We start from the raw sequence: 15,249 nt of genomic DNA, 5'->3' as shown, positions 1-15,249 counted from the left end.
CTCATTAACTAGAGGAAGCATTTTGAACAATGAATCGAAGTGGCATTGATTTAATTAAGCCCCATTCTGTGTGTGCTCGTGTACAAATGTCTGTGTGGTGGTGTTGTTGAACTGGAAAACAGAGAAATCTATGTGAAGTTGGAGAGAATTCTACCAAGTTCTTGTGCAGGAGAAAATGTGTGGTTTGGGAGTTAGGAGTCACAATTACTCCCGAGACGTTGGCTTCACCTCTGAATTCATGTGCGGGAGCCATTGTGTGGGAGAAGGTTTCCGTCGAGCAGTACAGCTGTGTGACCCATAAACCAGGGCCTCACGTGGGGTGTCCTCTAAGTGGCACATACAAGACCATTTTCGTTCAGCCGCACTCTTTGGTGTTCCTGAGATCAGTAATCAAACAGTTTGACTCGAGAGATAAACGTGAAAGAAGCTTGGGAATACGTTCCCTTCTCCCTTTTGAGTTATCCAAGTCATGGGGGAGCAGCCTCTATCTTCAGCTTCGACCCTGTAATTTTCTGATGAAGAGAAAGAAACCATTCTCTTAGGCACAGATAATACATACGTGTCCCCAGAAACAGTAAGATGTCTCAGATTAAAATGGTCTATAAAATATTTTATGAAACTTATTTGTAAAACTTTAAAGTTTTATAAACTTTATTTTATAAACTTTATATTTAAGCTATTGTTTGCATTTGATGTCCTTTCAACAAGCCGCAAACTGATTTGAAATCATTTTCAAAAAGATCGAGAAGAACCTTTTACCATCTTAAATGCAAATTAAGAGAAGTCTTTTCAGGGTCAACTTTATACTATCACACAAATGCCTGTGAACTGATTGTCACTTTATTAAAATAACCAGGAAACTGCATTTTAAACCCATTCATATATTTTGGTTAATACAAGAAAAATCAATTATTAAAAGAAACTGTTTAGACTCTAGTATAAGAAAATACTCAATGGCCATTCAGAATAAAACATAAATCTGTGTTTTACATAACAATGTACATTTTAAAAACTTAGACATTTTCCATAAATAAGGTATCAAAATTTTAGAGAACTAATGAATTACAGAGTAATGTAATACAATAAAAATGGTGATGATTTTACTGGAATTATTTTGCTGGAGGGGAGCCATTAAAAGAAAAGAAATAATTAATTTGTAAGTTTTATTGTCAGGAAAACTTTTGAAGATCCCCTGGGCGGGAAGAAAAAATTACTCATTATCCTTGCAATGTCTGGCGCAGTGTTTGTGGTTAAAGGATGGGGTAATGGTCTGTGCCTTTCATTGTCCTTGAGCTATTTCCTACTTGGAAGGTTGTAGAAAACTGATACCAGGTAGGTGATCCCTGACCACGGAAACACACGTGAACTCTGTGGGGAGGAAACACCATCAATGATTGCCTGATGGCTAAAGATGACTTTGGCATCTCTTATCAAATTCATGTCAGCGTTGCTAATTGTCTTTGTGTGTGTGTTCTTTGACTTCTCCTTTGAGATGGGTTTTCAAATATCTTAGAGGTTTCTTCATGGGTCGCTAATTTTCTCAAAATCTTTAACATGATCCATATGTGCGTGTGTTGATGAAAGTGAGACAAGCAGACCTACAGAGGTGGGATTTTATTTTCAATTGTGCTCTGTGAATTTGTGTAGAAGGATGGTATGCCTCATTTTCTAATGGTGTATTGTAGATTCTCAGGAGCTGAACATACGTAATCAGAAGTTATTGCCTATCAAGCCAATGAGGTAGATCATTAACAAGCGTCTTCCAGCCTCAAACCATAAGCAGGTGACAGTGACAGTGACCTGAGCTGGAATGAACCCAGGCTGGCACAGCTGCACGCTCCCGTGAGCAGCAGCAGTCATGATGCTAGAAAGTTCAATGGTGGGGAGAGCCCAGCGTCCGTGTCCTTATCTGTAAACTGTGAAGGATTCCTCCTTGCTGGGAAAATAGGGTGGGATGGGGAACTAATGGCTCTTCTCAGTAAGAAATGGTTCGACAGACATGATGTGTACATCCCATCAAAGGTTAGGGCTCGAAAGCACAGATGATTGCTGGGTACTTCCTGACATTCGGCTATGTAGATTTGACCTTTAACTGAACTTCTGCACAACCGTACAGCTATTGAAGAAAGCGTGGTAGGAGTGGAGTCCTTTCCACATGACCTATACTGGCTACTGCCTTTGGTGAAATCTGAAAGCATCAGTGAAATACCAAATACTTCCCAACAGGGCAAATTGCAGTAAATTGACTCAGACAGCATTAAGACACACATCATAAGGTTTGTAGAAGACTAGAGGGACTGGCGTCATTGCCAAATCATGAATCCTTGACTATTAAGCGATACAAGTATTCTCAATTAAAATATAATTTTATTTATATTTATAAAATAAATATATTTATTTATATTTATAAAATTATATTTTACTTATATTTATAAAATATTCTTCCAAGTGTTGTATTTCAGTCTGAACGACATATAGCATTAATTATCCTCACATTTAGCTGTAATTGATCCAGTGTTTACTGGCTCAATAGTCTATTAATAGCTATAACTTGAGATGTCATGGGAACATAGGTGGCCGTCAGTCCTTGAGAGATTACCAGTTCAAGACCACGCATTATCTTTTGACAAAATAATATTCCAAGTCAAAGAGATAATTAAAACAAAAAAAACCCTAATATAATATTTGAGGATTTAAAAAATCTAGAGAATGCTGGAAAGAAAGGAAACATTGTAGAAATTGTTATTTCCAGACTGCTGTATTAAGCTAATAGGGATAAAATAAAAGCTACTTGTAAAGGTTATTGTCAAAAATATAAATAATTGCATTAAACTACAGTTGTTTGGGGTGCCTAGGTGTCTCAGTGGGTTAAGCGTCTGTCTGCAGCTCAGGTCATGATCCCGGGGTTCTGGGATCAAGTCCCGCATCAGGCTCCCTGCTCAGTGGGGCATCTGCTTCTCCCCTTCCCCACCATTGGTGCTTACTCTTGCTCTCTCTGTCTCTCTCTGTCAAATAAATAAATAAAATCTTTAAAAAATAAAATAAAATAAAATAAGCTGCAGTTGTTTGTGAATTATAATTGTCAGAAAAAAAATATATGTAGTTGATAGTTACGCATGATTTAATTTTCCAGTTCTTTTAAATATTTTATTTATTTATTTATTTAGAGCAAACAGTGGGGAGAGGGAGAGAGAGACTCTCAAGCAGCCTCCCCATTAATGCAGAGCCCAATAATGGGCTTGATCTCATGACCTGAGACCATGGCCTATGCCAGAACCAAGGTTCAGACCTTAAGGGACGGACCCACCAGGCGCCCCAAACCTCTAGGTTTCGGTATTGCATGCCTCTCGCTAACATACAGCATGGTGGTTCATGGTGGTGGAGAACACGCCGTGGGGCTGTGCCACCTGCTAGCTGTGTAACATAGGGCAAATTACTTAAACTGTGTGCAGCGGATTCCTTGTTCAGAAAGAAAAGGGGGGTATAGTAATGACATTTGCTGCACAAGTCTGTTGTAGAGCTCAGATGACTTAAACCATGGAAATCCCATAGCACATGGAGCAAGAAATGTTAGCTGTTATCTGCATACAAATAATTTTGAGATTTCCTCGAAGTAAGGTTCTTCATGATATAAATAGTAGAGCTCATAATAAAGTATGTAAGAATAGTAAGTGTCCCTTCCCTTTCCCTTTCATCTTGCCAGGTAGCTTTCTCAAAGGCAGTGTCTCTCAGATTTTCCTTATGGGTCCTTCCAGAATTTTCAGTGTGTATAACCTCAGATTTGAAATCTCAGTTTGTCTGTGAATCACAGACTCCAGAGGAACTTGATATGCAAGAAAAGTCACGACCTCTTATTTCAAAATCAACTTGAATTTCTTTCAAAGACCCCATCCTAACATTGTGTCATTGGGGGGCCCTACTTTACCCCTTATCTGCTCGTCATCTTCTCACCAAGAGGTTGTGAATTCCCCACGTGTTGTAAGGGATACACAAGTTTTGAGGGGTCCTCAGATCCTTCAATCACGTTGTTACCCTGAGACATTCATGGTCACTGCTACTTTGGGTGCTGTTCTCCCTCCAGAAGAAGCCTGGTGGACCCTGCTGGCAGCCTCTTCTCCCCCACCCCCAGCACAATGATGCTCCAGTGGTTTTGTGCAGGAGAACCTTGGGTCTAACCGCCCACCTGTGCACCACCGTCACTGCAGGCTCCCGGTACTGGGGACACCCCAGTTCTCTGTATTTGCTGCTGTCGCTTACCCCTCAGAGACATTCACCGAGAGCCTCCCCTCATGATGCCTGGAGTATCCTGGATTGATTTAGTCTTTTAAAGAAAAAGTTTGCATTAAAGTAGGCAGGACAAAGAGCCACAGAAGACACAGCCTGGCCATGCTTGGGAAGCACAGAGCTTCAGGCAAACTCAGGAACTGAGACAGGAATGGGGCAGTGCCGCTAGTGCCAGAGCAGCCACAGGAAGTCTGCACGGGTGTGAGCGATCACACGCACGTGTGTACGACGGAGGGGCGCAGAGACCATGATGACCAAGTTTGCCATAAGAGAGTGTTGGAGAAAATAGGAGGCAAAGTTTAAAAAAAAAAAAAAAAAGACAGTATTTTCGGGAGGTTTGTTAGCTTTCTGAAAAAGTGAGGGAAGAGAGGTGAGATACCTTGTTTGTTCAAAGGGTTGTTTAAAACCTTCATGTACATGAACATATTTCATTCAAAATAACCTGTTCAAAAATCCAAAAGGGGAAAAAAAAGATCTAACTACCCACAGCTGGATAACCCAGCCCTGTGTGGCCAAGTGTGTGAGCAGTTATTGTATGATTGTGTATGACACACACACATGTGGTTTATGAATCTGTAATACACATAGCTCATACACATGTATAGTGTACACACATTTACATCACATATATTATGAGTATCAGAACAATATGGAAAGCAAACATACATTTACTGCCCGGTTTTTCCACTTCTTATTTAAAATATCTTCATTTCTTATTACAAGTTATAAAAATAACTACTGAGGATCAAAAAATGCTTTGTAAACCACCTTTAACAACACAGTACAATTCTTTTATAAATATTATATAGACCATGCAATTATGTACATTTAAGATATGCATTGTGTATGATAGCAGATCATTATTCACTAGAAATGGAAGGGAAAAATCTATTCTCACTTCAGTTCGTGACTATTGTCCCTTCTAGCACCAAGGAAGGTTGAGAAACAAACTCAGGGCCTGAATATTTGCCTAAACAGTTGGGAGTTTGCTGTGTTGGTGCGCCTGCCTTTTTTAGGGCATCACTGTCTAGACTTGGGTGGGCTAACTCTGGATCTTTTTTGTCGCAGAAATAATGTGTGGTTGGTGTTCATCATACATGTTGATGAACTGCTTTTCCACAAATCATGTTTTGTGTGATTTGCCATAGCTATTTAAATTTTAGCAGGGGGTAAATTAAAGGAAATGTTCCCTGTGATGTGCTGCTGTGTGGTAAAAACAAGATCTATTTTAGGCTCACGCTGAAAATTATTGCAGTAAAATAATTTGAGTTCAGCATTACTGTTTTGTACCAGAAACACAACTGCCTTCCTATGTCCGGTGAACACAGTGAAAACGGGAGTTTGGGCCTCTTTGTCTGTGCTCAGGGGTCTCTGCGTTTGTGCCGAGCGGGAAGGGGCTGCTCCATGGTGCACTGAGTGCAGGGGAATTCATCTCTGCCAACCCTGGGAGACAGCACTGCAGACACACCACTGACGTGTAATCTTTGAGATGCTTGTGATGGTTAATTTCATGTGGCACCCTGACAGGGCCTGGGGTGCCTGGATATCTGGTCAAACATTATTCTGGGTGTGTTCACAGGTTGTTTCTGGATGAGGTTAAATTCTGAATTAGTTGACTGGATCTTTAAAGCAGTTTGGCTCCCCAGTGTGGGTGGGCCTAGTCCAATCAGCTGAAGGGTTGCCTACAGTCATACCTTGGGGATATGGTTGGCTGAGGTCCAGACCACCACAGTAAAATAAATACAGCAGTAAAGAGAGGCAAATGAGTTTTTTTTTTTTGGTTTCCCAGTGCATATAAAAGTTATGTTTACACTGTATCATGGTCAATGAGGAGCCTAATGGCATTATGTCTAAAAATCAGTGTACCTACCTTAATTTAGAAATGCTTTTTTGAGGGAGTGCCTGGGTGGCTCAGTCCCTTACACATCTGTCTCAGGTCATAATCTCAGGGTTCTGGGATGGAGCCCTATGTTGGGCTCCCTGCTCAGAAGGGAGTCTGCTTCTCCCTCTGCCTTACCCCTGTCCACTGTGTGTGCTCTCTCTCTCTCAAATGAAAAAATAAAATCTTTAAGAAAATACTTTATTGTTAAAAAGTGGTAGCCATTACCTCAGATTTCAGCAAGCTGTAACCATTGATTACAGATCATATAACAAATATAGTAATGAAAGTGTTTGAATAGTGCAAGACTCACCAAAATAGGACACAGAGACAAGAAATGAGCAAATGCTGTTTGAGAAATGGCACTGATGGAATTGCTCAATGCAGGGTTGCCACAAAGTTACCTTTGTTAAAAGATGTAATGCTGTATCTGGTAAGTACAATAAAATGGACAATTAAAGATGTATGCTGAGTGAGGAGAGTTGGCCCCTCCACGTGGCTCTCTGTGACTGTCATGGTCTTCCCCTCTTGTCAGACTCAGATTTGGGCCAGAACTTATGTCGTTGGCTCTCCTGGGTCTGGACGTCCCAGGCTCCAGAGTCATGTGAACCAATTCCTTCAATCATCTCTCTCCATTCATTGATTGATCAGGAGATTGGTAGATTAGGAGATACCCTATTGTTTTGTTTTGTTTTGTTTTTTCTCTCGGGAACCCTGATTAATACAGTATTTCTCTACTTTTATGATTGGATTTGATCCAGTGTCTCGACACAGACTCTTTCTCATCGTCTGTGTGAGTAATTGTACGTCTCAAAGGAATCCAAGGGCAATTCGATGCATGGGGTGTGACCGCCGAACCCACGAAAGCTGGTCCACGTTTAACTGAGCTCATGCTCCTGGCCTTGTTAACGTGAAGCAAGGATGATACTCAGACAGAGTCAGGCATGAGGGTGCCTGTCAGAGTAACAGACTGATTTGGAAAACCCTTAAGACAAGGTAAAGCTGCGTGAAATAACTCCACGTAAACTTCAGTTTTAATCCTGTGCGAATTCCCAGGGATGGCCGAGCATTTATAATGTGTGCTTCCTTCTTCACGATAAATACGGGCTTGTGTCTAAAGTGGGCATGAAACATTCTTCAAGGGCCTGGATTAAATCTGTGACAAGTTAGCCTTAGTCCTGAAGCCAGAGTCTGGATGGAGATTTGTGTGTGAGAAGAGAAGGCCTTCAAGATCCCTGAAAAGGAGGGAAGGAAGCAGTGTGGGGTCAGGGAGAAGCTGGACAGTGCCTGGTGCCTTTGCTATTCCTCCAGAGGCTCTGGATCTGGGATGGCCCTGCGGGGTTTCCTCAACAGATGCAAAGGGGCGGAGGTCGCTCAGGACCTTGCGCCGTGGCTGTGGGCTGGCCCTGGGGCAGGGTCGTAATGCTGCCAGAGGAGATTGCTCCCAAGGGATGCGGCCCTCGTGAGAAGCTTGTTCTGAGGAGGATATTCAGGTGGACCCTGTGGGATCTCTCCAACCAGGAACCATTTATCCAGCTGTCTAACTAGTCTCAGATCCTAGATCTTACAGTACATACCCACAGCTGCCTTCCTTTCCTACCCGGCTGAATTCCCCCTCCTTCTGCACGCCCCTCTGCTGGTCTAGGTGGCTAAGGAGGCAGGGAGACCCAGACCCACATCCCTGACGGGTCTCAGCACCCGATCGCCATGCCCTTCTCAGGCGTGTCCGCTGCATTCATGCATTTTTATCCTACTTGCGTGTGGGCGCACCGAGAGACGTCCCGTGGAATCTGCGTGCCCCGGCACAGGTGTTCTCCCCGCTCTGTCTACAGCACCCTGCCCCTTTCTTTCCTCCTGACTGGGGAGGTTACCCCACACTTCAGAAGGCATCTTCCTTGCTGGCTCATCCTTTGGCATGAAGCTGTTGAAGGGAATACGCAGCAGGTTAGGCTTAAAGTGAAATTAGGCCCTTCCATCTCCACTGGTGAAAACGTTTTCCCTCAAGAACCATCCTACTAGACCCAAGGAACCTAAAGTGAGATGCTCGGGAGCACCCTTTCCCAAGTCAGCCCTGGGGTGACGGGTGACAGGTCCCCTGCTTCCACCCCTCAGGCCCCTGACCCGTGCTTTCCATGTAAGGGGGATCGGCACCGTGTCAACCTGCTGGTTTCAGGTGGTTGCCTTGTCCTGCGGAAGGCATCCCATCCCCACTGCATCATCTCTGCGCTGGCTGCACGCTATGCCACTCGGGGGAGACCCGTCATCCTGTCAGATGAAGAGCTTCTGAGTTCATGGCCTATGACCACAGTGGTGGGCTCCATGTTTACACCCACTGCTGGCTCCTTCTCTGATACAAAGGGAGTCCTTTGTCTGAGAGCAATTCCCAGAGAGGCACTCACCTGGGAGTTCACAATGACATACCCTACAATCTATAAGAAGCCCTGTAAGGCAAAATGTCCTGCCACACAGTGAACTCCTGTGTTCTAAATTTTAGTTCCTCACAGTGGGCTCCTTGGAGGATTTCTGGTCATTTAATAGGCTAAAGAAGAAACGTACTGTCATTTCCATCAACACCCGTGAAAGAAACTTGGCCACGTCCAAGACCTTCGATCCCTGGGGCCAGAACCAGAAGCATGTACTTTGCTGGTGCGAGACATGTGCCTGCAGATGCCATGTTCCTGGTACGGACTTCCTGACCTGAAACCCACACAGCACAGTGGGTCCTTATCTGTCCTCATCCTCTAGAGCTGCTGGGTCATCCCCCTGCATTCTCTGAGGATCTGGGCAGTAGGTTCATAACTGTTACTCTGAACAACATACGTTTGCCTCATCTCTTAGCAGCGTCTGTAGTAGGTGGTCCCATTCTCTCTTCTGGAAATTTCTGTGAGTCCCATCTCATGAATACCTTCCCATCACATCCCCTGCGCAGACTCTAAGGCAGCCCTCCTTTGTATCTATCTCAGCTGGTCATGGAAATGTCAACTTTCCCTCCTTCCCAGCTGGCTTCTCCCTTCTAATCCACACACACCGGCAGTCCCGTCCAGATCACCTCTACTCGAGAATGAAAACCAAGCATCTTCTTGCACTGTGAGAACCATGGAGAGCCCACAGAATATAATGAAACCCAGTTACCAAACCCCAGCTCTCCCCCCAGCACTGCCCCTGTATATGCTTCAAGCTCTAACCATAGCAGGCTTCCAGATCGTCAAGCATCATTTTCCCTCTCCTTTTGCATGATACTCTTCCCCAGCAAAGATCTTTGTTCATGTGGATAATTTGTAACTCATTCTGTCCCAGCCCGAATAGTACATCCTTTAATAAGCCTAACATGCACGCACTGCACTAGACGCCCCTCTCCACATCCCTGTACCACCTCATGCTGACGTCATACACTAATTCCTTAAGTGTTTGTCTGCCCAGTAGGTTGGAGCTTTGGGGTACAAGGAGCTCTTCAACCACATGTGACGGCAGTCTCTGGCATGCAGCTGTCCCTTAAATGCAGTTGATCCGTGAACAGTGAAGATGTTAGGGGAGCTGACCCCCATGCAGTCTAAAATCCAAGTATAACTTTTGACTTCCTCAAAACCCCACTGCTAACAGGTCCTGCTGTGGACCAGGGGACTTATGGAGACATAATCAGTGATTAACACGTCTTGTAGGTTCTATGTGTTGTATACTGTATGCCTTCAATAAACTAAGCTGAGGTAAGGGAAATGTTACTAAGGAAGTTGTAAGGAAGAGAGAATACATTTACAGTTCTGTGCTGTACTTATGGGGAAAAAATCCATGTATAAGTGGTTCCGTGAAGTTCAAATCCATGTTGCTCGAGGGTCGACTGTATATGCCAACTAAGTAAGTGGGCAGAGGATGCCCAAAGCCACAGGAATTCCCAGACTGTTTAGAAACTTGTGGTATCGTGTTGGGCCATTGACCCTTATTGATAATCTTAAGTCCACTCCAGTTTCTTTCCTGAAGTTTAATTTAGGCCTCCCATTTTATGAAACTCTAGCCGAGTAGAAAAGAAATGAACACACAGCGGGGATCTCTCCAGTTGTCAGTGTCACTCTGGTGCAAACACCCAAATTGCTCCTGCTTGAGTCCCCGTGTGATCAGTTGCCTTAGTACCTGGTCCCTAATCAAGCAGCTGTCCTTCCCTTGGTTCCCTTCATCTCCTTTCCCTGGACTCTCTGTGAATTCCGGGTGCCCACCCTGGATCGCTGAACTCCTGCAGTGGCAAAGCGATGGGCTTTTGCCCAAATTCCCCAGGAGCCAGTGGTTAGATGGTTCTTCAGTATTACCTGCTGCTCATGCTGGGATGGGGTGCAGGTCACCTGGAAATCTCCGGAAGATGCAGATTAAGGCCAGGATGGAGGGGTGTTCTTTGAGGGTCCACAGTTCTGTGGTGGTGAAGTGGCACTGCAAGGATGGCTGGGGATCAGCTCCTAGAGTCCCCTACATCTGTGTCCCCCCAGGTCCGCATGGAATACCCTGGCATCTGTGTTTCCCCCACACATACCTGCCGATGCCGCCGGTCTCCAATTCCCAGTCCACTTTCTGTCTGATGAATCCTTGTCTTTCTCCACCCGCAGCTGGTGGACCTCTGTAATGGCCCAGCCACAGAGGATGAGATGAATTCTGTTCCTCATCCTTTCCCAGATGGCCCATCTCTGCAAGAGCGGCCATTTGCAGCACATGTGTGCTTGGCGCTCTTGGACCTCATATGTCGTCCACTTTCCTACATCAGTATCCGTGCTGTTTCCCCTGTCCTGACAGGTCCTGGTTCACCCCTTCTGCCTGGACACATTTTCCCTAGCCTTCAAGGCCCATTTGGAGTGTTGCCCCAGTGGTGAGGCTTTTCCTAGCACAACCAATGGGGAATAAGTCTTCCCTCTAGTGTTCTCAATAGCTCTAGGACATAATGTTCTCTCAGCCAAGAGTTAGTGTCTTGTGCATCCTCCAGTCCTTGAGAAAAGAGACCCATTTTATTCAATTTTCTGTCTCTAGGCTATACCACCAAACATGGTGTCTTCATCTTGGTAAGCAAACAAAAGTGCCCCATGCTCTAATAGACAGAATGGACTCACTTAGGTTTGCAGAGCTCGTCCCCTTAATTAGTACTCATTGGCTTCAACAAGGTATTGGGCATGGTTTTTGGTATTAAGATACAATTCTCCTGGGAGCTTGCATTTTAGACTCGACAGAAGATAATTTTAGGTAATGATAGTAAATGAGGAAAACAGAATAAAATTGATATCTTATACAAATAGAAAAAAAGATATTGAGTAAAATATACTCTATTTCTAATGTACTATATTATTTAATGCATTCATGTTGTGTTAATACCTTGATTTTAAAGCTCTGCCAACGAGTTAAAGGACACATTACCTTTCAGCTTTATGGGTTTTTTCTTCTTAAATCTTTTCCTCTCTTGAATATGCCTGCAGTGTTTTAAGATTTTAGGTGTCATATTCTTGCTGGGTTTTCACTTGTTTGTTTTCATTTATACCACTGTAAAGGCATTCAAGCCTAAGTGTGTATTAATTGAAATAGTCTTTGAATATTTGTTGTGTAATGTTTATAAATGTGTTTATATATGTTAATATACACATATGTGCTATGTTCATCTATATGCATCTATTCATATATACGTACATCATATCCGAAAATGTTGAGACTAACAAGCTATTCTTTGATAGGGATCATTTATAAATAGTAATTAATAGAATTTTTTAGCAGTTTTTTTCCCCTGAGAATATAAGATTTAGAGCAAGATTGGGTTAATGTTGAATGTATATAGGAAATTCTTGATTATAAGTCTCCTTAGATGGGGGTGTTTAGCAATTTGACAAGGGAGCCAATAGTCAGCGTGCTTACCACGAACCCAGTTAGGAGAAGCAGAGTTTCTATTCATCATAATTTTGTGCTACACAAAATTATGTGTGTGTAAAAGAGGAGTCAGAAGAGAATTGTTATGGTTCATAGAAACAACTTTACAATGGCTTGTAAGAACACTAGGAGCCTCCTTTGCGTTGCTAATTCCACAGTTTAGGAATTCCGCCAAAAAAACAAAACTCATTTGAACATATCATTTTATACACAGTGAGAGCCGAGTGTAAAGAGAGACAATAAAACTATGCTTGTATTGCTACTTTACCTTTCCAAAGCATTTTGAGAGAATATGTATAATCTTGTAGATGAGGAGTAAAGTAATATGGGTAAGCACAAATGTCACCAAATTAGAAAAATGGCAGATTAGCTAAGAAGTGTGTTATTTCAACCAACATCATTGGAAACGTCTTCATCAGATAGCTCTTAAATTTTACCGAGATTACTAGTATAGGTAAATATAAAAATTGAATCTATAAAATAGCTCTTGAGATGAATTTTCTCAGAGCTTTATTTAATGAAATAAAAAACATATGGTATATTATAACACAGGAGTTATGTTTATAAAGCAAACAATTCTGATAACTTAGTTTTGTATTTTTAGTTAAACAATAGCAAAACATACTAATAATTGAGTGCTAGCGGCTGGAGTCATTTGGTTTTAGATGTGTCATTGCTGTTGTTTTCTGCTGCTAAATCACACACAGACCCAACCACTGTTTGGTTGTCCCACCCAATTGGACTCACATATGTTATTATATTTAAAACAAAATAAAAATAAACACACAACAATGACAACAGAAATACATACTATAGCAGTATCGAGTTTCAGATCATTATTCATTTCGTTGCCGAACACATCAAAGAACTTGTGTGAAGATTCGCTAACACTGTTGGGCCCAGCTCCAACAAAAATGTATGTCAGGAGCGCCGCTTACTCCAAGTATCTATTTTTCCCCCTGGGTTACACTTTATGAATGAATTATAAATACTGCCTCCTCTTAACGGTGTGAGATAAGCCACCATTAAATATTCAGCTGCATCAGCATGTATGAGCCAGGAGAGCAGATCGTGTCCTGCAAGAGGACGTTGAGTTGTGATGGGGAAATGTGACCTTTAAATTCCAGGTCTAGTGGCCCATCAGCTTGGTCTGCAGCCAGCAATCCCATTTTAACCTTCTGGTCACAGATAGAGGTTCAGCCTCAACGTAAACTGCGAGGAGATGGAACGGCATTTCATTACTATGATGAGCTGGAGCGAGACGACCAGGGCAGACTGGTTTCTGAACCACGTTGCAGTCAGCACCTGGGCAGCCTCTGGGCAGGGGTAGGAATGAAAGCGTTGACAATGAGGATGAATGCAAAGAGGTTGTAGAATAGTTGAAATTAGCAGAGTATCTTTCTTTTTTTATTATTTTAAAGATATAATTTATTTGAAAGAGAGAGTGAGCAAGAGAGAGAGAGCATGAGAGGGTAGAAAAGTAGAGGCAGAGGGAGAAGCAGACTCCCCACTGAGCAGGGAGCCCAGTGTAGGCCTCGATCTGGGGACCCTGGGATCCTGACCTGAACCGAAGGTAGAGGCTTAACTAACTGAGCCACCCAGGCGCCTTGCAGTATGTTTTTCTATGTTATATGTTAGCTCTGTGAGCTCAAGTTTGTTTGTTTGTTTTTCTTTCTTTCTCTTTCTCCTTCCCTTCCCTTCTCTTTCCCCTTCTCTTCCTTTCCCTTCCCTTCCCTTCCCTTCTTTTCTCTTCTTTTCTCTTCCCTTCTCTTCCTTTCTCTTCCTTTCTCTTCTCTTCTCTTCTCTCCTCTCCTCTTCTCTCCTCTCCTCTCCTCTCCTCTCCTCTCCTCTCCTCTCCTCTTCTCTTCTCTTTTCTTTTCCTTTTTTCCCTGGCCACATTTGCTGTCTTCCTACCTTCTCACATGTTGTGAGTCTTTGAATGCAAAGCCTCATCTGATGTCGTCACCACCTGCATCCTAGAGTCAATCTCATTGGCATTCAGACTGCTGAATTTTTTTGTTTTGTTTTGTTTTTCCTTTGTTCTGCCATGTCCCCACAACCTGTTTGGGTTTTTTCTTCCATGTTCCTCTTTCCTTTAGAATGTTTAGTGACTGGAACAAAGTAGAGTCCTTGTGGGAATTCCTGAAATTATTTAAATTTCAGGATTTAAAAATGGGTACGGATTTCAAAGTTGTAAGTAGAAGTAATATTTTCTCTACATGTATCCTGTATTTTAACCCACGTACATTTGGTCAGGTCTCTAAGCCAGAAGTGCCCTTCCGTCAAGTTTGGTTCTTTGCGACTCAGCCTAAATGTATATTTTTGAGTCTTTCTCTCTCTCTCTCTTTTTTTTTTTTTTTTTTTTTGCTTTTTTGTAGGGATTAGAGGTAAGCATAAAGGAGGTTAGTGCAATGTGAAGGCAAATGAAGACAGAAACCATCTGGGGGAAGCAGGCTGCTCCATACACGGGTTGGAAAGTTCCAGAAGGACAGCAGTTCCCCGAACAGGGTAACGGAGAGGGCAGAACTTTAGCCAAGGGATCTGAGCTTCAGTTTGCTCTGAATTTCTCTTTCCCCTCATCACTGTATCTCCTGTGAGAGGTGGGAAGAGATCACTGGCAGGTTCTTCTCCCAGCTCTAGAAAAATAGAAATCCACAGTTCCATGAATATTTGGTTTCTGTGGGAAGCTGATTCCAGGAATGATTAGCAAGCAGAAAGAGAGGTGATCGTCACCTCCGATAATGAAAACCCTCCCCTAGGCATACTCCAGCGCTAAGACGGAGAAAGAGAGAGGAGGCAGCCTCGTTGTCAACCTGGCGGGAAACCACGGAGTGACTCGAGGGTGAGGCTGTGCTGAACTAGATAACCACGAGAGCCTGTGACGGGGCATCTCGGAGATGCCGAATGTAAGCATCCCCTACATTCTATCGGAGAATGGGGGTGGATTGTCTGTCACCACCTTCTTAGGCGGAAAGACAGTACCCGGAAGGATCATGACTCAGTTGTGCCAGAGGCCGTACCATCGGGCGGTCAGCGGAGAGTCCAGGGCACCTGTGAAGCAGAGCTGGGGGGCAAGCTGCGGTTCCTTCCTATCACTGTAGGGAATCCTAACAGGCAGGGGGGACGGAGATGGAAGCAGTAAATCAGGTGACTTTCTGAATGCCCCATGGTCACAAGAGAAGGTGAGGCCCCCGGGGAAC

At 43.4% G+C, this 15,249-nt stretch overlaps 1 protein-coding gene across 1 annotated transcript in view; it reads left to right on the top strand.

The window, feature by feature from the left end:
• Positions 1 to 15,249, top strand: part of CSMD1 (CUB and Sushi multiple domains 1) — a 1,958,110-nt gene that overhangs the window by 1,522,475 nt on the left and 420,386 nt on the right. The gene's annotated exons all lie outside the window — the stretch shown is intronic.

This window comes from Lontra canadensis, unplaced genomic scaffold (assembly GCF_010015895.1).
Source record: "Lontra canadensis isolate GAN:19392208 unplaced genomic scaffold, GSC_riverotter_1.0 scaffold39, whole genome shotgun sequence".
In the NCBI taxonomy this organism is placed as follows: Eukaryota; Metazoa; Chordata; class Mammalia; order Carnivora; family Mustelidae; genus Lontra; species Lontra canadensis.
Note: the sequence above shows the minus strand (reverse complement) of the source record. Positions and strands in the feature narration are given on the sequence as shown.